The sequence below is a fragment of the Oryx dammah genome, unplaced genomic scaffold, assembly GCF_014754425.2.
Source record: "Oryx dammah isolate SB20612 unplaced genomic scaffold, SCBI_Odam_1.1 HiC_scaffold_18, whole genome shotgun sequence".
Taxonomy (NCBI): Eukaryota; Metazoa; Chordata; class Mammalia; order Artiodactyla; family Bovidae; genus Oryx; species Oryx dammah.
Window position 1 is genome coordinate 101,404,919 of NW_024070202.1, and position 22,212 is coordinate 101,427,130.

Here is a 22,212-nt window from a genome sequence, read left to right on the forward strand (position 1 = left end):
AGACTTCACTGAATTCTGAGTCCTTCTAATGAATGACTGAACGTAAGTGTGGTCTTTTGAATTCCAGAAGCTGCAGGTGAGGGTAACCTTGGGAAATCCTGAATTCTGTATGAAGGTATCCAGCTGGGTGGCATTCACCCATAAACAGAGTAGACAAATAAAATATTGTTTTCTTCTTACATTTCTGGTAAATCTTAATCCACTTCAGTATCAGTAAACATAAGCTTTGGAGTCAGGTAGACTTGCTACCGAGTAGCTCTATGACCTAGGGTCTCTCTAATTTTGCTAGACCTCAGTTCACTCCCCACTGAAGTTGCAATAATGATTTTACTTCTCTCACAAAATCACAAAGATGTTTAAATGTGAAAATGAATAACATTCAATGCCTTCCCCACAATGAGAAGTTAATACAAGTTCAATGTAATTCTTACTATTATCATTGTGGTTGGTCTCCAGTTTTCCTTTCCTGTCTTCCTAATCCATAGATATTGGTATCATCCAAGTTTCTCTCCTGGGCCTTTGTAGTCAAGACTGCTAGCCATTCATCAAATTAATTCTCTTCTTCTTCCTGAACACACAGTTGGAGTTTGCTACCCAGTCTCACCTGTAACAAGTGTGGCCACATGACCCAGTTCCAACCATGAACAAGAGTGATGTATACTGTTTTCAGACTTGGTCCACTAAGCCTCTCATGTGCATTCCTCAATACTCTGTTCTCATACTGGGTACCTGGGCAGTTGGTCTTTAGGATGATTTAAAACTCTTCTGATGAAGTTGTAAGAGTAACTGTCAGTCTGGGTCACTGAATAACTGTGTGGAACAGAGTCCACCCCCAACCCAACCTGGAACAGTCCTGGTTTGCTCTTGGGTGTATTTCCTTTCCACGTAGGTCACCACCAAGCATTGAGTAGAATTCTCTGTGCTACAGAGTAGGTTCTCGTTGTTGTTGTTTAGTTGCTAAGTCATGTCTGACCCTTTTGCAACCCCATGGACTGTAACCCAGCATGCTCCTCTGTCCATGGGATTTCTCAGGCAATAATACTGGAGTGGGTTGTCATTTCCTCCTCCAGGGAATCTTCAACCCAGGGATGGAACCCGCGTCTCCTGCATTGGCAGGTGGATTCTTCAGTTATCTATTTTATACACAGTAGTGTATATATGTCATTCCAATCTTCCAATTCATCCCACACCCTCCTTCCTCCCACCCTTGGCACTCATACATTTGTACGTCTGTGTCTTCATTCCTGCGCTGCAAATAGGTTCATCAGTACCATTTTTCTAGATTCCACATAAATGCATTAATATACCGTATTTGTTTTTCTCTTTCTGATTTACTTGTATGACAGTTTCTAGGTCCATCCACATCTCCTCTCTGATATTTTACACTGCTATAAAATTAACTTCCTAAAAACACAGCTGTGATTATGACTCTTTCTTGCTCAGGATGCTAAAAAAATTCTCTATTATTTATAAAACAAACTCCAAACTTAATCCCACATGCTAGACCTTTCATTAATGCTACCAGGCTGTCTTCCTTATTCACCTTCATACACAGTTTCATAGAATGTATGAGGCTATGCATCTCAGTATAGTCATATTTTCCTTTTCTGTGTCATGTTTTTTATTTACCCCATTCTCCACACCCAGGGACCTCTTTCTCTTTTCTACACATGCATCTTGAAATTCCATCTTAAACACTATACAACTCAGAGTACCCATCTGTACCAGACAGAAACAATATCTCTATTTCTAAATGAAGATAGCATTTCTTCTGTAGTAGTCGTGAAAAAGTTGGCTTAAAGCTTAACATTCAGAAAACGAAGATCATGGCATCTGGTCCCATCACTTCATGGGAAATAGACGGGGAAACAGTGGAAACAGTATCAGACTTTATTTTGGGGAGCTCCGAAATCACTGCAGATGATGACTGCAGCCATGAAATTAAAAGACGCTTACTGCTTGGAAGGAAAGTTATGACCAACCTAGATAGCATATTGAAAAGCAGAGACATTACTTTGCCAACAAAGGCTATGGTTTTTCCAATAGTCATGTATGAATGCGAGAGTTGGACTGTGAAGAAAGCTGAGCACCAAAGAATTGATGCGTTTGAAATGTGGTGTTGGAGAAGACTCTTGAGAGTCCCTTGGACTGCAAGGAGATCCAACCAGTCCATTCTAAAGGAGATCAGTCCTGGGTGTTCTTTGGAAAGAATGATGCTAAAGCTGAAACTCCAATACTTTGGCCACCTGATGCAAAGAGTTGACTCATTGGAAAAGACTCTGATGCTGGGAGGGATTGAAGGCAGGAGGAAAAGGGGACGACAGAGGATGAGATGGCTGGATGGCATCACCAACTCGATGGACATGAGTTTGAGTGAACTCCGGGAGATGGTGATGAGCAGGGAGGCCTGGCGTGCTGCAATTCATGGGGTCACAAAGAGTTGGACACGACTGATCGACTGAACTGAACTGAACTGAGTGAGTGTTAAAACAATGTATCCATAGATATACAGAGTATCTGTATAGATATACACAGTATCTCTATAGATATACATAGATTTATATAGATCAACCTATCTACGGATAGATTCAGTTACCTAAGAGTAGAGACCCACCTAGGTAAATATAGATATGATTCCCTGCCCTCAAGTTCTACCTGAACTCTTAGTAGTAATTAGCTATAGGTAAAAAGATGCAAGTTGTGAATGAATGACACAAACAGGATACACTGACACCAGAAGCAAACAATCCACACAAAATGAAGACATTTATTGGCTAAAAAGAATAGTTCTAAAACAATAAGAAAATTATAAATATGTATCAAATATAAATATCCTTACAAATTCAGAAATGGAAAAAATCTGGACTGCCTCCCCCTAAAAATCTTTAAGGTAATAATAGGTAAAATCTGTCTTGGATGGTTTAGATCTGTGCTGTCCAATAAGCAAATGGTGATTCAACATTAGAAATGGGATAAGCACTAATTGAGATGTGCTGTCAGTGTAAAATAAAATAAATAGCAGACTTTGAAGACTGACTTTCTGTAAAAAGTGAATTCTCTCATTGATCATTTTTATATCAATTATGTGTTGAAATAGTAATATTTTTGATATATTTGGGCAAATAAAATATAGTACTAAAATTACTTTTAGGGGCTTCCCTGGTGGCTCAGTTGGTAAAGAATCCATCTGCAATGTAGGATACTGCCTGCAATACAGGAGATCCAGGTTTGATCCCCCGGGTCAGGAAGATCTCCTGGAGAAGGAAATAAGAACCCATTCCAGTATTTTCCCCTGAAAAGATCCCACGGACAGAGGAGCCTGGCAGGCTATGGTTCATAGGGTCACAAAGAGTCAGCTATGATTGAACACAACATTGTGTCTTTCTGTCTGGTGGTCCAGTGGCTAGGACTCTGCTCCCTCAATGCAGGGGGTCCAGGTTTGATCCCTGGTCAAGGAACTAGATCCCACACACCACAACTAAAGTTTGCATGCCACAACCAAGGACCCTGCACGCCACAATTAAAGCCCGGTGCAGCCAAATTTAATTCATTTTTTTAAGCTAGCTCTGTCCTTTAAATTTTTTTTAGAAAACAGAATTAATTTTACCTATGCCTTTTTTGCTTTTTAATGTGGCCACTATAAAATGAGGCTTACTTTACGGCTCACATATATTTCTTCTGTTCACCTTTATTAGTTTATAATCACTTACTAAGAGGCAAAAGATTAGACCTAGTTATTTCTCAGTGAGCTGTGAAGCTGTACAATTCTGTGATTTCTCCCAGCAGCCAATGTGATATCATTTAAAATTCTCATAATTTTAGAAAATAAAAGACTAGTGAGGGTGTCTGAATCGTGCTAGATCTGTCCACGATTGAGATGACTGGTCACGGCCAGGACCTTCACTAATTCATAGATGGTTAGCTCCTCCTGCTTGGTTCAGCAATCTAATATCTTGATTAATCTGACAATGATTTTCAAAAGAGGGATGGAAGTGAAGAAAGATATCAGGGTGTGTCACTATGGGTGATGACACCCAAGCCTGGAGTTAAAGAGCAAAGGCCTGGAGTTTGTAAAGAAGGCACAGGTCTGTGAGGACCTCCCATTGTAAACAAGGCTAAAATGAGAGCATGCTCATGTGCATATGGGTACACGTACACACACACACACACATACACACACACACATACACACACACACACACATACACACCTGCCTCTTCCTGCCTTTCCATTCAAGGTTTCCAAAGATAAAACAACCTAGTTTCATAACCCAGTTTAACCAATCCCACATGAAGACTCTGTTTCCCTAATCTTATCTCTGAACCAAACTGTGAGGTGAGTGTACCCACTGTTCCATGTTCTACCTGCCTAAAAGAACTCCTTTTCAACCACCATCATCCAGAGGACAGGAAAGGTGGTCGGGATACAAAGTCTGGGTTTGTTTGCATTGAGGCTGCTTTCCACAGCCCTCAGCATTGGAGGAAATTTTCCAATGAGGAAAGAGAAAATGAACAGGGATCAAGGATGCCAGATTGAAAACCAATATAGTTTTTTTAAAGAAAGATTGTGGTGGATTTTTCACCATTGCTTGGAGAACCCTTTTAGGCAGTGTAATGGGCAAAAGCAAATTACAGAATAGAGGAGACAGAGTGAAGACCCACATCCTATGTTTTCAGCTTTAAGAATAAAAACAAGGAAATCTCCATGTCCTAAATAAGTCTCCATCCCACAAGAGGCATGTGACATTTAAGAGAAGATATGCATTATCTATGCAATAGACTTACTTCAAAGTGGATTAACTCCCCCTAAACTGGAAGCTTGGATTCCAGCCCAGGAGATGGGACTATTTTTCCCTGTTAGAGCATTACTCCCTTCCTTTCTAGCAATTTAGCCTGTTTTCCCCAAAACTGGCTTGGCTGATGTTCATGGCATGGTGTCAAAGGGAGCAGCCCTGTAGGTTCTCACCATGAAAGGGGAGAGAGGATGCCATTGGGGTGAATGGGAAGATCAAAAACTGTGCAAGCTTTAAGTCTTAACACAATGTACTGGATTAGGAAGGAAATTTTAAAAGAGTTACTTGGAACTCAATAGCATAAACTCATTGACGTTTCAAACAGGCTTTTGACTTTTATCTTCCAACGCCCTTCTGGAACTGGAGATCATCTGAGTGCCCATAGGCTCCCAGAGATGTGTCCCTTTCTTGCTGATTGAACAGAAAAGCTGTAATCAATTCATCCCTGACATCCACCAGATAGTTACTAGGCCAATGATACTGTGCAGTCCACTGTGAAGAAGATACATATTTCTGCTTGTTAGCAGAGAACACTGCTCCTCCCTTCAAAGTGCCTCAAATCGAACTATGACCTAGAATAAGTCAACCCAAAACACGAATTTGGCTCTAAGACAACGCCCTATTGGTAGAAATTTTATGTGGAATCAAAAACAGAAAGTAAATAAAATAAACAGAACTAGTTCAACCAAACAAATGAGCACAGCCTGGCAGAGAGCAGGAGTCAAGTCTTTGTAGAAAAGAGCCACATTCACCTCAGGTGAAGCCGACTGTCCACTGTAGTCAGTAGAAGACCCCAGCCCTGTACTGAGGCGGGATCTGGCTGTTCCCCATCATTAAGGCTTCCATCCCTGACATGAATGGAGAGGAGGGCCTGTGTGCAGGTGGCAGGCCCAAAGGTTGGCAAAGAGTCATCAAGGAAATGACCCTGTGTGGGGCAGAGAATCCCATAAGTCAAAATAAAATATTTGAGTGAATCACAGCAAAAGAGAAGTTTCCGAACTTCGAGGAACAGACTAAAAATAAGAGATAGTATGCATCACTAAGTAGGGAAATGGGAAAATGAAAATGGAACACTTCAAGGAAATTATTAAGTTCACGAACCCAAAGCAGAAAAACTGACTCCTGCAACAGGATTTTTCTGACCGAATGCAGAGGGGCCTATAGTCTAATCTCACCTGGGTCTCAGGCACTCCACAAGCAGGCCACTCCTCAAAGTCCTTTGCAAGATTATGTTTAGGAAACAATTGTGCCCCTTCTGAAGTCTTTAGTACATACTAGAGTCAGAACGGGACTTCCCAGGTGCAATGCAGGAATCCCAGGTTCAGTTCCTGGGTCAGGAAGATTTCCTGGAGAAGAGAATGGCAACTCACTCCAGTATTCTTGCCTGGAGAATCCTACAGACAGAGGAGCCTGGCAGGCTAGGGTCCACAGGGTCACAAAGAATCATACATGACTGGGGCAACTGAGCACGCACACACACAGTCAGAATGGGGCCCTCTGAGGTTTCTACAGTAAGTAGAAACTTGGGACTAAGATTGAAATTCCAGGTTCACCCTGATTTGCCTTCAACTTCAGATGCAGCATGGACAGCTTTTGCATCTGTTTTCTCACTGGTGAAAGGAGGAGAGGGGAGGTGACATAAGTTAGGGGTCATCGTACTACAGGTTTTTGAGATGACTTTCCACCTCTGACCCTCTGAGGCAAAGAGAATCTCAATGTATGAATCAAGGGGGTTGAATGCCGAACAAGGTGAATTTCCACAGCCCTGCTCCACCCCTGTTAAGCTGGATGCATCCTCAGCTCTACTGGGGAGTCTTATCTCATCCAAGACAAGAAATTGAAGTTCTTCCTTTTTTACCTTTATTTTGACATTTTTGCCACTCTTCTTCTCATTTGAGAAACTCTTAATAAGAGGCTCCAACCCAAATCAGCACTCAATAATCAGTAGCAATAAAATGATTGATCGTTTTAATGCATTTAGTTCAGAAGAGGGAGCTGATAGGAGAGAGGTGGTCACACTGCTTTCTTGCAGGGAAGCAGACAAGGAGGTGGAATAAGGCAATGGTGGTAGGTCAAGACTAGTAGGACTACTTTTATATTTTAAAGTTTAGAACAAAGAAAATCCTGGTTTAGCTTTCTGCACAAGCAGGCAAACCAAAGTGGCATAAATGAAGTTGGTGTAAAGCAGTTTGGTTAGTAAAAGCCAAATATTTGGGAAGTCTCAGCAAAAAAAAAAAAAAAGGCATTTAAATGTTTTTAACAATCTGCTTCTTCCTCTCTTCTGAAAAAAATCTTTTAGGTAACTGTAGTAAGAATGTGTAGGGTTGGTTGCTGTCTGGCTTCAGCAATATTAGCCCACAATTATGGGGTTTTTCAGAGTCACATCTTATAACTCCTTCCATATAAGATCTCTAAATAAGCCCTGAGATAAGAGTGTCTTCAGGGAAGGCTTTCAATTTTCCCTCTACTGTTAAACATCCCCAGAGTGTTTCCTGTCACCGTGACAATTCATCAAGCCACCAAGATGAAGTGACCACAACCGAAGGGGCTGAAAGATGAAGGATCAGCTACGCACAACGCAGCCTTACTTCCTACTCACTCTTTCCGAAACGTGCACCGCAGCCTCCCACCACCAGCCAAAAATACCATTTTGATGAAATATTAGAGCATAGACCTCTTTACAGTAATCTGGAAAATAACACCTCCTAGTCAAGCTTTGGTTCAGGAAGGACACTTTTTCTAAAAGCATTTTTCTGGGGACTCTTTCCAGCATCAAACAGGGATGGAGTGTCCTTCCTCACGCCCCCATGGCACTCTTTGAACCCCACTATGCTTGGTGTCACTGCTCATATTTTGGTGTCAATGTCTTTTCTGCATTCTAAGCTTCTTGAAAGCAGAAACCATATCTTCCTCACCCAGAATCCCAAGGAACCAAACAGGTTCCAGAATAAAGCAGTTACTCAACAAATGGTGATCAATCAATGAACTCATCAGTGACTTAATTTCTGAATAAATAAACCTACCGGCTGTACAGTTTACAAGAACGTTTACATTCACAGCCCCATTTGATCTTAACAACAGCCCTGAAGTCCCCCTGAGGGAGAAGTCACCATTGTTCCCATCTATAGATGAGGGCACTGTGGCTGAAAGAAATCAAGTGACTTAACTAATGTCACACGAGGGGCAGAGAAATGATTTAAAGGATCTGTGTGTGCACACTGAGTCGTGTCTGACTCTTTTGCAACCCCAAGGACTGTAGCCCGCCAGGCTCCTCTGTCCATGGGATTCTCCAAGCAGAAATACTGGAGTCGGGTGCCGTTTCTGATTCCAGGGGATCTTCCTGATCCAAGGATCGAATCCACGTCTCCTGCACTGAAGGCAGATTCTTTACCAATGAGCCACCTGGGAAGCCTGATTTAATGGGTGTTTCTATCTAAATGACGTAAACTCTCATTAGAATCTTGCCCCTCAAATAGAATTCTATGAGTTTGGATCAGAGGATCTGAAACATCATGGATAATAAACTAACATTTTTGGGTCCCTGATTCTTAGCACATCCTCATCAGTGGTCCATGTATATCCCTTTTTAAATTTAACTTATGTTTGTTTATGTATTTAGTTCTTTTAAATTATGTAAGCACTGGTGTCAATATATTCTATATTCTAACCTTTTAAGGGTTTATTAAATGACTGTCCTGGAATAAAGGGAAACTTACAGGAGGGCAAGGGTCTTCCCAAACACCAACTCAACATACACAGGTGTGACCTGAACACTCTAACTGACATAAATTCAGATTGCAATCTTCAAGTTAACAGCTTTCGTAGATGTCTTTTAGATAAAACATTAAAATCAGCTGATATATATAGCAGACTTCATCAAGGAAGAAAGTTTCATTTCAATTAGATTCAGTCTTTTGCCAGGTACTTCATGTATTGCATACATTGGTGTGTGTCCAGAATATAAAATAAGGATGTTAGTAAGTGTGTTCTTGGGGAAGAGGGAGAAATATTACAGTATTAAATGATATTAAGTTATGGCATATGTGCCAAAAACAAAATTTAGTTTACAAAGTCCTTTCCTCTCTGGCATCCTGCCATGGTCTTTCTTACGGGAGGAAGAGAACATGGATTATTCCCTCTGTTCAACTCAACCAAAAAGGCTAGACAACATTCATCAGGACCAGACTGGAATACTCTCAGAGCAGCCTCCTCTGGCTTCATATTGTTTCTTACATTGCTTCAGGAAGGGACAGGCCTTTCCGTCCATAGTTAGACATGTCTTCAACCAAGAACTTGACTCACCGAAGACTCTCAACAAATGTATTCTAATTGACTTAAGAAATTCACACTGCAATCTTCAATTTAACAGTTTTTATAGATGTCTCTTAGATAAAACATCAAAATCAGTTAATATACAGCAGATGCAAACTATTATATAAAATAGATAAACAACAAGGTCCTACTGTATAGCACAGGGAACTATATTCAATATCCCGTGAAAAACTGAAAAGAATATGAAAGAGAATATATACATATGTATAACTGAGTCACTTTGCCATACAGTAGTAACTGGACTTCCCCGGTGGCTCAGTGGTAAAGATTCCACCTGCCACTGCAGGAGACACAGGTTCAGTCCCTGGGTCAGGAAGATCCCCTAGAAAGGGAAATGGCAACCCACTCCAGTATTTTCGCCTGGGAAATCCCATTGACAGAGGAGCCTGGCAGGCTACAGTCCACGGGGTTGCAAAGAGTCAGACAAGACTTAGTGACTTAACAATAACAACAACAGTAGAAATGAACACAACATTGTAAACAAACTAGACTTCAATAAAACAAATTTTTAAAAAAATCAGCTAATATACCCACCCCACTGATACAAGACCCATTACCTTTGGGTTAGGAGAGGAAACATAGCAGACAGGAGGACATGGAGTGCCTGGAATTAAAGTGAGGTCATCCTCTCTCAGGAAAAATGAAAAAGGAAAGAAAAGCACCAAAAAAGAAAAAGGCAGCTTGAGCTAAGGAAATCAGACTTGGACTTTACGACTTAGTCTCTAAGAGTAAACTCTATTCATCGCCAACTTGGCAGGCAGGGACTAATGAAGCATGTGCACAGAAGTACTTGTTATTTCACAGCTGCTGCTGCTGCTGCTGCTGCTGCTAAGTCGCTTCAGTCGTGTCCGACTCTGTGCGACCCCAGAGATGGCAGCCTACTAGGCTCTTCTGTCCCTGGGATTCTACAGGCAAGAACACTGGAGTGGGTTGCCATTTCCTTCTCCAATGCATGAGAGTGAAAAGTGAAAGTGAAGTTGCTCAGTTTCACAGCTGCAATCCCAGGCAAATAGTGCTTAAAAGGATTCCTGAAGTTTTTAGCCTAGTCTTCAATATGTTTGACTTCATAAAAGGAGCTATCTTCCTGGAAATCTGAAAATGGAGCCGGGGCTTAGATACTCAAAGATGGGTCCGTGAACAATACTGAAAATGATCAAGTCTTGTCGGGAGCTACAGGAATCCTGAGAATGAAAAAGACACACATGCAGTGAAATGACATTTACGTGAAAACGCCGACACCTACGCTCCAGTCCAGAGTCGCTCTGGGCTCCTTCGCTGGACCGTTTGCAACAGGAAGGCTGAGGGGGTGCGCAGGAGCCAAGTGCTGCAGGCCTGCCCGAGAGATTGCTTTCCTGCAGCAAGAAGGAAAAAAAAACACACAAAAACCAACATCAGAAGGTAATACAGAGCTGAAAATTTCCCATGGGGTAGAAACGATGCCTGAGTTAGTCTTGCATGTGTGAAAACCTTTGCAAATGTACTGGAATCTCTAAAGTACATGGTGAGAATCAAGGGTGGCAGGTCTCAAAAGACAGGAAGGTTGACAGGGCCACCTTAGGGACATTCAGGGGAGACAACAGAATGCAGGTCTCTGTTTGCAGAAAAAGACCTAAGGCTGAGGTGGTCACAGTCCCCTTGGACAATTTTAAAGCTGCCAGGGACTAAAAGCAAGCAAAGCAGGCTTGTGAGGTCTTTGATTAAAATTCCTCCATTTCCCAGCCAAGAGCTCTCCAAGCTGGTTACCACCCCCAAGTTCACTGTTACACATCTCGAGAACATCCTCCCTTGCCCTTGCAGAGGATGTCTACAGTTGACTTGAGGTTCTAAGCGGGAAAAGACTGATTCGTATCCTGGAAATCACACAATGCAAGACCAATATTTTATCAAAGTCTGGGGTAAGAAAATTCAAAAACACGTTGGTTGGATTTTAGGTTTGTTGAGTGGAACATCACAATTCGGGTCAGAAAGGAGGGATGGAATCAGGAGAGGTTGAGAAAGTCAAGACTGACCTAGGCAAAGATAAGACATAAGAGGAGTTGCTTTAGCAAGCAAACATGCCTATTGCTGAGCAAAGGGGAGGGAGGCGATAAGGGCAGAGTGGAGAGAATGAGGAGAGCAAGATAAAGGAAGAAAGCAGGGATCACCCACGGAGAGCTTATGGTTCCATCATGAATAATAGAAGGCCAATTTCTGAACAGCTCCATCAGAAATGTCAGACAATGGTCTCAAGCTTAAACAGGAGTGCTGATCTGTGGCTTAACTAAGTGGCTCCCTGGAAGGGAGAGGAGCAGTCCTCTCTGGGAGTGTCCATGTGTGCTCTGAGAACAACCTGAATTAGAATAAGGGGTGCCTTGTGATGCTGCAGCTCTAAGTCCTGAGTCTGGGGTGGGCTTGGGGCGGGGGTGGGGAGGGCAGGAATCCGAGCTTCCACATGCCTCCCAGGTGCTTCTTTCTGTCTCTAAAGGCTTCACGCTGCTGTACGGGAGTGTGGAAGGATTTTAATCTAAAATGGATCTAGACACTATGAAACAGAGAATCTCCCACAAGTGCCCTCAGGCAAACAAAACTTAAGCGCTAAGAGACTGATTTCCAGTAAATGCCTGATTTTCAGGAAACAGAAGCTTATCCCTCCAATGCAGAATATCTGCCAAGCATCTCTCCCCATCCTCAAGCCAATGAGCCTGCTGCTTAGAGTCTGTCTGGACTCTCACCACTTTACTCTCTTTGACCCTAAGGACACTGCATCCCAAACTATCAGGAGACTTGCCCACAGCTCGCTACAGTCTGCGTGTCCCACACTGCACTTCCTCTGCTGAGTGCGTGTGTGCGCAGTTGCTTCAGTCGTGTCCAACTCTTTGCGACCCTATGAACTGTAGCCCCCCAGGCTCCTCTGTCCATGGGATTCTCCAGGCAAGAATACTGGAGTGGGCTTCTGTGCGCCCTCTTCAGGGGATCTTCTGACCTGAGGATGGAACCCGTGTCTCCTGCATCTCCTGTTGTATCACAGGCGGGTTCTTTACCACTGAGCCACCCAGGGAAGCCCCACTTCCTCTGCTATTCCTGTATAAACTCAGTATCTGGTCATTCAAGCTCATTTCAGTTCACTTCCTTATTTAGGTGGACAGAACAAGTGTCTTGGGCAGGTGAGGGGCACTGAGTACCCCAGGCCTATCCAGGAGGAGGAAATCAGCAACCACGTCGTTGCCCACTCGACTGCCCGTAGCTCCCTACAGCCTGTCTCACGAGACCTGAGCAGGACTGAAGGAACCTGAACCTCTGACATTGGACCTGCAGATGCACCAAGTCCCCAGGGAGGCCCAGATCCTCGTACAGAGGAGCAAGGCGACACCGACAGTAAGATGGGATCCCATCAAAGCCCAGCAGAATCTTGCTAAGGACAGTGATCTCCCTGCACTGTTCCCTGACCTCTGCAAGCTCCACCCAGTCACGTCACTTGTAAAGGTGAGCAAGGTGAACAGCGGCCCCCAAACCCAAGGAAAGGCTGAGCAGACTCCAGAAAAGAAGCCAGTCAGTCATCAAGGATCAAGTACGTCTGAGAGTTCAGCCAGTGTCCAGCCTTCTTCATCTCCTTCTTCCCCTCACTCCGTTATATATTCCATTTTGTTGAGCCATAAGAAAAGAACACTGGAAGATTCTTCTTCTTCTCCTTCCCCTGCCCCCTCCTTCTCCTTCCTTTCTTCTTCTCTTTCTCTTATATTCCTACACAGGAAGTCCCAGAAACACGGGAAAGGTCTTCAGTAGTTGAAAGTGATCATATCAAGCTTGCCAGCAGCCTACAGAAACTCCCACTAGGCAGCAAGGAATGTACTTGCTTTACATAAGCCCCCCAAACAGTCATCACACATATGTAGGCCTTTAAAGACAGTCTGATGACACAATATTTTTCGCCTCACTTTCATCAAGACAAATAAGGAATAACATCAGTTTTGGCCCCTGACTCCAAAGTATATCCCATTTTCTTGAGCCAGAAGAAAAGAATACTAGATGACTCTTATATGGTGAGCCTTCACTTCCTCCCCCAAGGCATTTTTTCCTCCAGCTGAGTTCAAGAACTTCTTTAGCATTTTTCATTAGGACTTTTCTCTGATTTACCCTGTATGGTGATTCTGAGTCACAGTTTTTATCACAAGAAAGTCAGATCTCTGTGGTCAACATCTACAGGTTCCACTTTTGATTCCCTAACAGTTATCACAATCTAAATTTAAGTGTTCTAGCAAAAAAAAAAAAAAAGAAAGAAAGAAATGGTGCCTAAACACAAAGTCCTAGGACAGCTGAAGAATTCCTGAATTTCAGATGAAGAGAAAAACACAGATCCTTCATTTTTCCGTGAATAGCCACAGAGATTTGTGATCAGAAAATAGAAGAGAGGAAACAAAATTCTATTATCACAGAGGAAACTACAGGACAAATGAGTTTAACTCATCAGAAGCTGGAGACTGACCCCCAAAACCTGATTATTCTTGCTAATAAGAACTGGCAGCAAATTGCTCAGAGAGTGAAATTAGGATGCAAGGAATACATATGTCTCTAGAAGAGCAATGTGGTTATAAGGCAAGAGACATACTAACATTTAACCCTGGACATGTGGCTGCATGCTTGCTCACTTGTGTCTGACTCTTTGCAACCCCATGGACTGTAGACCACCAGGCTCCTCTATCCATGGGATTTCCCAGGCAAGAATACTGGCATGGGTTGGCATTTTCTTCTCCAGGGGGTTTTCTGGACCCAGGGATTGAACCCGCGTCTCCTGTACTGGCAGGCAGATTCTTTACTACTGTACCACCTGGGAAGCCCTAAGCCTCGATAAGCCCAGCAATGAAACCTCAGTCAAATCACACTTTCACCCAGCCTCTGAATACAAATGATTAAGGGCTTTTGTTGATTATTCCCCATTGTGGATGCAAATTTAAGGTTGGCTTTTTTGTAACATTAATAGAAGAAAATTGTATATCTACCACACATAAAAACATTAATTAGGGGGGAAATAAATAAGAAACTTCAAAGTGGCTGCCAGTTTGTAACTGTAAATGGGCCTCACAAAAGGATATTACATAAGAGAGAGAACAGGAAAAATATATAGAGGTAACAAAGGGGGTGGGAGGTAACTTCTGATTATAGCTTCCCATTCTTCCAAATAACCATGGGAGAAAAAGTCTTTTTTTCCAATAGTTCATACATGTACACACACTTTGTTCCAAAATAAGAAAGCAATTCCATTATTTCTTAGACCTCAAATAACATTAGTATAAGTTATTTTTCTATTTGGATTCATCTTGGTTGCAAAAGATGACATTTAAGAATCTGATAGAACTTGATGTGTGTTGAGGGGGTTTACACTGCAGTTTACCACAGTTAAAAAAAAAAGAAACTCAATGGAGTTTCAACTTTCATTCTTTCCTCCTGCTCGGAATCCTCCCAAACCCACAGTAAGTAAAACCATGAAATGCCAATAATTTTTGTCAGGTGATGACTATAATGGCAAAAGAGTCTTTGAAAAGGAGAAGCATGATATTAATGGTGAAACAGATACAAAACCAAAATGTTCTAAAATGCAGTTTCAGGCACACAAAGTCACAGTTGATGTCAATTATCTGCCATGAAAGACCGTGAACATATTTAAAGTACAAAAACCATCATACATTTTAAATAGCATTCTATTATTTCCTTCACTTCATTCAATAAGACTATAAACTCCTAAAGGACAGGGCTCAATTCATCTACTAATCTTATTATGTTCTAGCCCGGGGTAGACACAGCATATATTCAATAAATGCTTTCTGAGTTAATGAATGAACTTGACCAAGAAGCTAAGCCAAACAGCTTGCTGATTAGATCAAGGGTTGAGAAATCTGATTAGGATGATTTGAATTATATCTCAGGCCTTCCATTTCAGTGATATTCTTTCCTGAGAAAGCCAAAAATCCCTCAAAGAAGCTCTTTAAAGATAAAGGCAATGAGAGGGAGAATCCAGTGTTAAGAAGCCTAAGAGACCTCGAAACAGCTTTGTGATCAACATTAAAATGGAATCTTTTGCTACAGCATTTGTAAAGGGCATATGATAGTCAATACTTTCTTAATACAAATTATTGAAATAAACATGCAGCATGTACTCTTCATAAAGAGAAAGGATCTTTTTTTTTAATTTATGGTAAAACATGTAAGTGGTTATTGGGCCAGAATCCTTTCTAATTATCCATTCTGCAAATTTCTCTTGGTTCAGGTTGGTTCTCCTGTTCTTCCAGGTTGATGTGGCTCCCAGAATTGATCCATCCCCCTCTTGCAAACTCCCTCTCCAAGTGATGCTACCTGTGGGGACAGAATGAGAAGCCCAACTGCTGGGAGGAGAAGCACCAAAGAGTTAGGAGGTCTCCTTAGCCAGGAAGTCTCTTAAGACAGGCAGCGTTCACACTAGAGATCGGTGGACTCATGTCCTTGTTCTAGAAAAGGAACCAGCTGCCTCAAAAGTCATTCTGTACCTTGGTTTAATTCCCCAAGTACATTAAGCAAAATCTTAATTATGGTACCTGTTGGTGTTCTTCCCTCCATTAATTGCACTAACTTTGCCTATGTTCACAGCAGCCCACAGTGCTTCTTGGTTGATCCAGACAAACTGCCTGTCATGCTAAGGGGAGTCTACTCAATACAAAAAAATTGTCTCAAACCCACACAAATTTCAAACATCTTACCAGAGATTTATATAGAGGAAAAAACTATGTAATTATTTGAGCCTAAACCTTAATTCATTTTAATATGAAAACAGAGTATTTTTTGACCATCTTAACATCTATTAACATTTTTCAGGAATATAATTATTACTGAAACACAGGTTGGGTTTAGGTACCTAAGGATTGAAAGGCATTCAGAAAATCACCACTGGTGTTGAATCTTCAACATGTTACTCATGGATGAGTCTACACTGGTATCTGTTACTTTCACAGTGATTCTCAACCTTTGCCTATGATGGGAATTGGAGAATCAGTCTACTTAAAGCCCTTCCAGGTATTTCTAACATGAATTGTGAGCTGAGAACTACTGTTCTATATAAAGGTGCATAATCTGACCACTTCATTATGTCTGCTAATGTGACTAAGCCCTAGCATTTATATACTGAAACGCATTTATTCATTCACCAATGTATTTACTACTGAATGTCTATTTCATACCAACCACTGTTCTACATGTTTAAGATACATGAATGAAATAAGCTCGCATAAACTGTTGCCTTTGTGAAGCTTCTAGCAGGAAATATATTTTGCCAGGCACTGCTTCATTTTACATTCTTTATATATCCCTCATGAGGCAGGTACTTTTATTATCCCCTAATTTACAATTAAAAAAAATTATAGCACAGAATGGTTAAGCTATGTGTCCAAGATCACACAGATGGGAAGAGATTCAAGTGAGATTTGAATCCAGGCATCTTACTTAACACATACTTAACCATTACCCAAACCCATGCTTATATGAAATGGTAAGCACACACTTACATAGCAAAAGAGACATATGACACAATCAGTCTCTTGCCATGCTACTTTTGTAATTGTTGCAATTATAAGTGTCTGATCTCTACAACAAGAGTGCAAGCTTTCAGAGAGAGGCCGATTAGAGAGGCATTTGATCACACGGGTTGAGAACACACCCTACCTCACCCGTCACCAAGTTGCGTGACCTCTCTTAGCCTTTCCTTGTATTTCAAATCAGAACAGTGTTATCCAACTCAGAGAGTAGCTCTGGCCATTTTCTTAAACATGTGCAGGATGGCTGGCACATGACAGGCACAATAAATAGTCACAGCTATTACCGGTCTCGCATATGCATCAGCCGTCCTCACAAGCATCCAGTCAAGACGAGGTATATGGTAAGTCTCTGAATAAATATGTGCTTTTTATTCGATTGCTCTCAAATATTCCAAGTTCCCTGGACACTGCTGTTCCTTCGATAAACATTTAACAAGCTTCCATTATGTGTCAGGCAGTTCAAAGGGGTTATTCAAACAGATTCTTCTTCCAGTCATCGTAAATAATTCCACGGTTGCCAAAGGAATGAATCACTTTTCTTCCCTGACTTGCCTAACTGCCTAGAGCAAAATTAAGAAGCAGCACTCACTCCCCTCAGACAAATTTACCAACATATTTAAAAAAAAATGCAATCCAAATGACATTGGAAGTATTTAATGATATTCTTGTAAATGATTGCAATACCAAAAAGGCAACTGTTTGTTTGTTTAATCTGTAAAGCAGACTGGCTGCTAAATGCCCCTGGGAACTTGGGAACCCACTGTTAGGATTTATTTCCTCAGCCTAGTTCATCATCAGCACATTCCCAGAGCAGTGCTGGCATAGGGTTGGTGTGCAATATGGCAATGATATAGACATGAGGCAACATTTCTTAACTGGGATTCTCTCAGGAGGTAATGACATTCTTCTCCTTAAGATATCAGTTGAGGTAATCCCTGGGGATGGATAAAAAGTAATCATACTATTTGGGGTTGAATTGTGTTCCCACATCAAATTCATCTGATGAAGGCCTAATCCCCAGGACACAGTAGAAAGAGATTTTAATTGGAGAGAAGGTCTTTACAGCGATAATCAAGTTAAAAGAGGGAATTAGAGTGGGCCCTAATCCAATACGACTGGGGTCCTTATGGAAGAGACGACTTGGATAGATACACACATAAGGAGAACACAGTGTGAAAATAAAGGCAGAGATCCAGGGATGTGTGCATGAGCCAAAGAAGGCCAAGAATTGCCAGAAAACCACAGCACCTAGAGGAGCGAGGCCTAGACCACATTCTCCCTCAGCCTCAGAAGGAATCAGCAGCTGATCTTAAACTTTCAGCCTCCAGAACTGTGAAACAATAAATTCCTATTGTTTAAAACAGTGCTTGGTACTTCGTTAATGACAACTCTAGCAAATATACATGCTTTAATAGCAAATATACTTCAAAGCTAGATCCACAATCTTGATTTAGTATAACAGGGCTTTTCAGTTCAGTTCACTCGATCAGTCGTGTCCAACTCTTTAAGACCCCATTGGCTGCAGCACGCCAGGCCTCCCTGTCCATCTCCAATTCTGGGAGTTTACTCAAACTCATGTCCATTGAGTCGGTGATGCCATCCAACCATCTCATCCTCTGCTGCCCCCTTCTCCTCCTACCTTCAATCTTTCCCAGCATCAGGGTCTTTTCAAATGAATCAGCTCTTCAAATAAGGTGGCCAAAGTATTGGAGTTTCAGCTTCAACATCAGTCCTTCCAATGAATACCCAGGACTGATCTCCTTTAGGATGGACTAGTTGGATCTCCTTCCAGTCCAAGGGAATCTCAAAAGTCTTCTCCAACACCACAGTTCAAAAGCATCAATTCTTCAGCGCTCAGCCTTCTTCACAGTCCAACTCTCACATCCATACATGATGACTGGAAAAACCATAGCCTTGACTAGACGGACCTTTGTTGGCAAAGTAATGTCTCTGCTTTTGAATATGCTATCTAGGTTGGTCATAACTTTCCTTCCAAGGAGTAAGCATCTTTTAATTTTATGGCTGCAGTCACCATCTGCAATGATTTTGGAGCCCCCAAAAACAGTCTGCCACTGTTTCCATTGTTTTCCCATCTATTTCCCATGAAGTGATGGAACCAGATGCCATGATCTTAGTTTTCTGAATACTGAGCTTTAAGCCAACTTTTTCACTCTCCTCTTTCACTTTCATCAAGAGGCTTTTGAGTTCCTCTTCACTTTCTGCCATAAGCGTGGTATCATCTGCATATCTGAGGTTATTGATATTTCTCCCGGCAATCTTGATTCCAGCTTGTGCTTCATCCAGCCCAGCATTTCTCATGATGTACTCTGTATATAAGTTAAATAAGCAGGGTGACAACATACAGCCCTGACATACTCCTTTCCGGATTTGGAACCAGTCTGTTGTTCCATGTCCAGTTCTAACAGTTGCTTCCTGACCTGCATACAGATTTCTTAGGTGGTCTGGGATTCCCATCTCTTTCAGAATTTTCCACAGTTTGTTGTGATCCACACAGTCAAAGGCTTTGGAGAAGTCAACTCCAAAACATTGACTTCTGTCCCCATGAAATGCTGGGTACCTTTCAATTATAATTCTACCCTTCAGAAACTAATAATACTTCAGAAACACACTCCTATGAAAAATCAGGGTTAAGAACAACAGTCTCACACAGATAGTGAGCATCTGATAAAGTTCTATTTGATTCAACAATGAAGTAACAAACAGAGGAGACAAATGCAAAAACCAAAGTCTGTATAAGAAACTGGGTATGACAAACTGATTATTTATAATAATCAGGAAGAAAGTACCTAAAAAGACTTCTAAATCTGCTATAACAATAGATAACTTTCTACAGGTTAATAAGACCTTAGCCCCTGTGACATTAACCTTTCTCTGGTCTATAAAATCATGACACAGCAGCCTTTCACAGGTCAACCTCTAACTTTTTATGGGGATATAAACTGCCAACACCTCTATCATTTGTGGATAATTAATCAACTATACAGAGACAACAAAAATATAGTATCCAAGAATATCAGGTAAGAGTCACATTACTAAGGAGCAAGGTTCTACTTCTTTTGGAGCAGACTAATTAGAATATATATGGTCTAGTAAAATAACATAAAAAAAATCAAACAATAACCATTTTCCATTGTCAGAATTTAGGATAATTTTATAGTCCCTACTCATGGTTCAAACTACAAATTAGAATTTGTTGTGTTGCTATTATTGGTATTTCCCTGGTGGCTCAGTGGTAAAGAATCTGGCTGCAGTGCAGGAGACGTGAGTTCAATCCCTGGATCAGGAAGATCCCCTAGAGAAGGAAACAGCAGCCCACTCCAGTATTCTTGCCTGGGAAATTCCATGGAGAGAGGAGCCTGGCAGGCTACTCATGGTTTAAACTATTAATTAGAATTTGCTGTGTAGTTTTATATATTTCTAGAATATTTTGAAAAATCTCATAAAATATATGATCTTTTCTCCAAATAACAATAATAATAGCAATCTGCTAGATACCCAGTATGCCTTGGACATTATTTTAATGGTTTTCTCTGAGGCTAGAAGCAGATGTTTGCAAGTTTACTAGAGAGCTTGTTGGGGGTGAGAGGAGCAGGACTGGCAAAGTAAGAAGCTGAACCATGATGCAATTAGAGACTTCAGTTGATCCCGCATAACAATCTGGAGCTGGAATGCCCTTCAGAGCTGTCCCAATTTCAGGCAGAGACGTGACTTTGAACCTCCACATCAATCAGTCATTGGGTGCAGGCAGCCCCTTGGCCAAGCATAACATGGTCAAGAGACTCTCTTACATTGAGGCAATGCCTGGGGAGGGGCTCAGCTGCAGACTCTCAGCAGCCAGTGCTCTTGGAAGCTGAAAAAAATAAGCACCTTGGTCCTGAGAAGGCGTGCGGGCAGCAACCCACAAAATCCACCACACACCTCTCTAATACTCACGACAAACTAGGAAATGGATCATTTTATTATGCCCATTTTACTGATGGAACAACTAACATGAGAAAGTTTAAGGAAATTATAAAAGGCATCCAGCTCAGAAGTAATCAGGCCAAGACTAAAGCCCAGATGTCTCGCTCCAGTGACTCCACCCATCTGCATTACTTTTGAAACGGAGGAGGGAAGGGAAGGAAAAGCATAGAAGGAGAGAGAAGGATGGACAAGATAGATGGTACAGGGGCTGGGCAGACAGTGGCTTGAAGTGACCCATGAGACGCTCTGGTGCGTGGAGGGCAGAAGGGCATTTTAAGGACACAGTCTAACATCCAACTGGAAGTTGAGCTGCTGTCATGGAAATGCCCCTCTTCTCTATTTCCCTCCTGCTCTTATGTCTTCAGGAAAGCCTACTCCTGGCTTAAAGGCAGTTGGGTTTTATGAATGTGGAAACCGAAGAAGAGGCTGAATTTTACATCTAGGTCAATGAATATAGAATAGACTGCCTACTGGGATAGAAAGATAATCCGAAATTGAACAAATTTAGAAAAAGCATGAGCCTGGGAACAGAAATAACCTTACGAGCATCAGCCCTTTGAGAAACCACAGAATTTAGGGGAAAGGATGTAGATTTCCATAGGGTTGTTCCCAGTAAAACTGGCAACAGGAATTGTTTATCTTTAGAGGCTCCCCTTCCCTGCTTCCAGCCTAGGACGCTTTCCGACTGCCTTCAGTTTCTCATCACTCCCAGCACCTTTGCTGCTTCCACCACAATCTTGTTCAACTGGTAATGTCACTGAGGAGATAACTCAATACAGCTTCGTCAACTGAAAACAGTTTAGGACATGTCCCTAAGAAGGGTGTTGACAAGAGAGCCATCTAGTCAAAGCCGTGGTTTTTCCAGTGGTCCTATAGGGATGTGCGAGTTGGACCATTAAGAAAACTGAGAGCTGAAGAATTGATGCTTTTGAACTGTGGTGTTGGAGAAGACTCTTGAGAGTCCCTTGGACTGCAAGGAGATCAAACCAGTCCATCCTAAAGGAAATCAGTCCCGAATATTCATTGGAAGGACTGATGCTGAAGCTGAAGCTCCATCACTTTGGCCACCTGATGTGAAGAGCCAACTCATTGGAAAAGACCCTGATGCTGGGAAAGATCAAGGGCAGGAGAAGGGGATGACAGAGGATGAGACAGTTGGATGGCATCATGGAGTCAATGGACATGAGTTTGAGCAAACTCCGGGAGATAGTGAACGACAGGGAAGCCTGGTGTACTAAAGCCCATGGCAAAGAGTTGGACATGACTGAGCAACTGAACTGAAATGAAGAGACTCTTGAAAATGCAAAAACCTTCATGATCCAAAGGAATGGAGTCAAATGATATTCAAAGTGGTCAAAATAATTTTCCTAAGCTACAACCCAAAATACTTCAAAATAGATGGGTGGGGGGTGGGGTTAGAGGCAGCGACCTACTGCTTACTTTGAGACCAGTCCTAGGATGACGCTAGGTTTACAGAGAGGCTTAAGAACGTAGATATGTCTTCTCAACTGGTATCAGGGAGAGAAGGTTCCTGGTCATAAAGAAAGCTCACTTCAGATAATTCAG

At 41.9% G+C, this 22,212-nt stretch overlaps 1 protein-coding gene across 1 annotated transcript in view; it reads right to left on the reverse strand.

The window, feature by feature from the left end:
- Nucleotides 1-10,490, reverse strand: part of DGKI (diacylglycerol kinase iota) — a 344,361-nt gene extending 333,871 nt beyond the window's left edge. The window contains exon 1 of the mRNA XM_040259956.1: nt 10,368-10,490. The gene's annotated coding sequence lies outside the window, so the exon portion shown is untranslated. The remainder of the gene's footprint in view (nt 1-10,367) is intronic.
- Nucleotides 10,491-22,212: the final 11,722 nt, after the last annotated feature.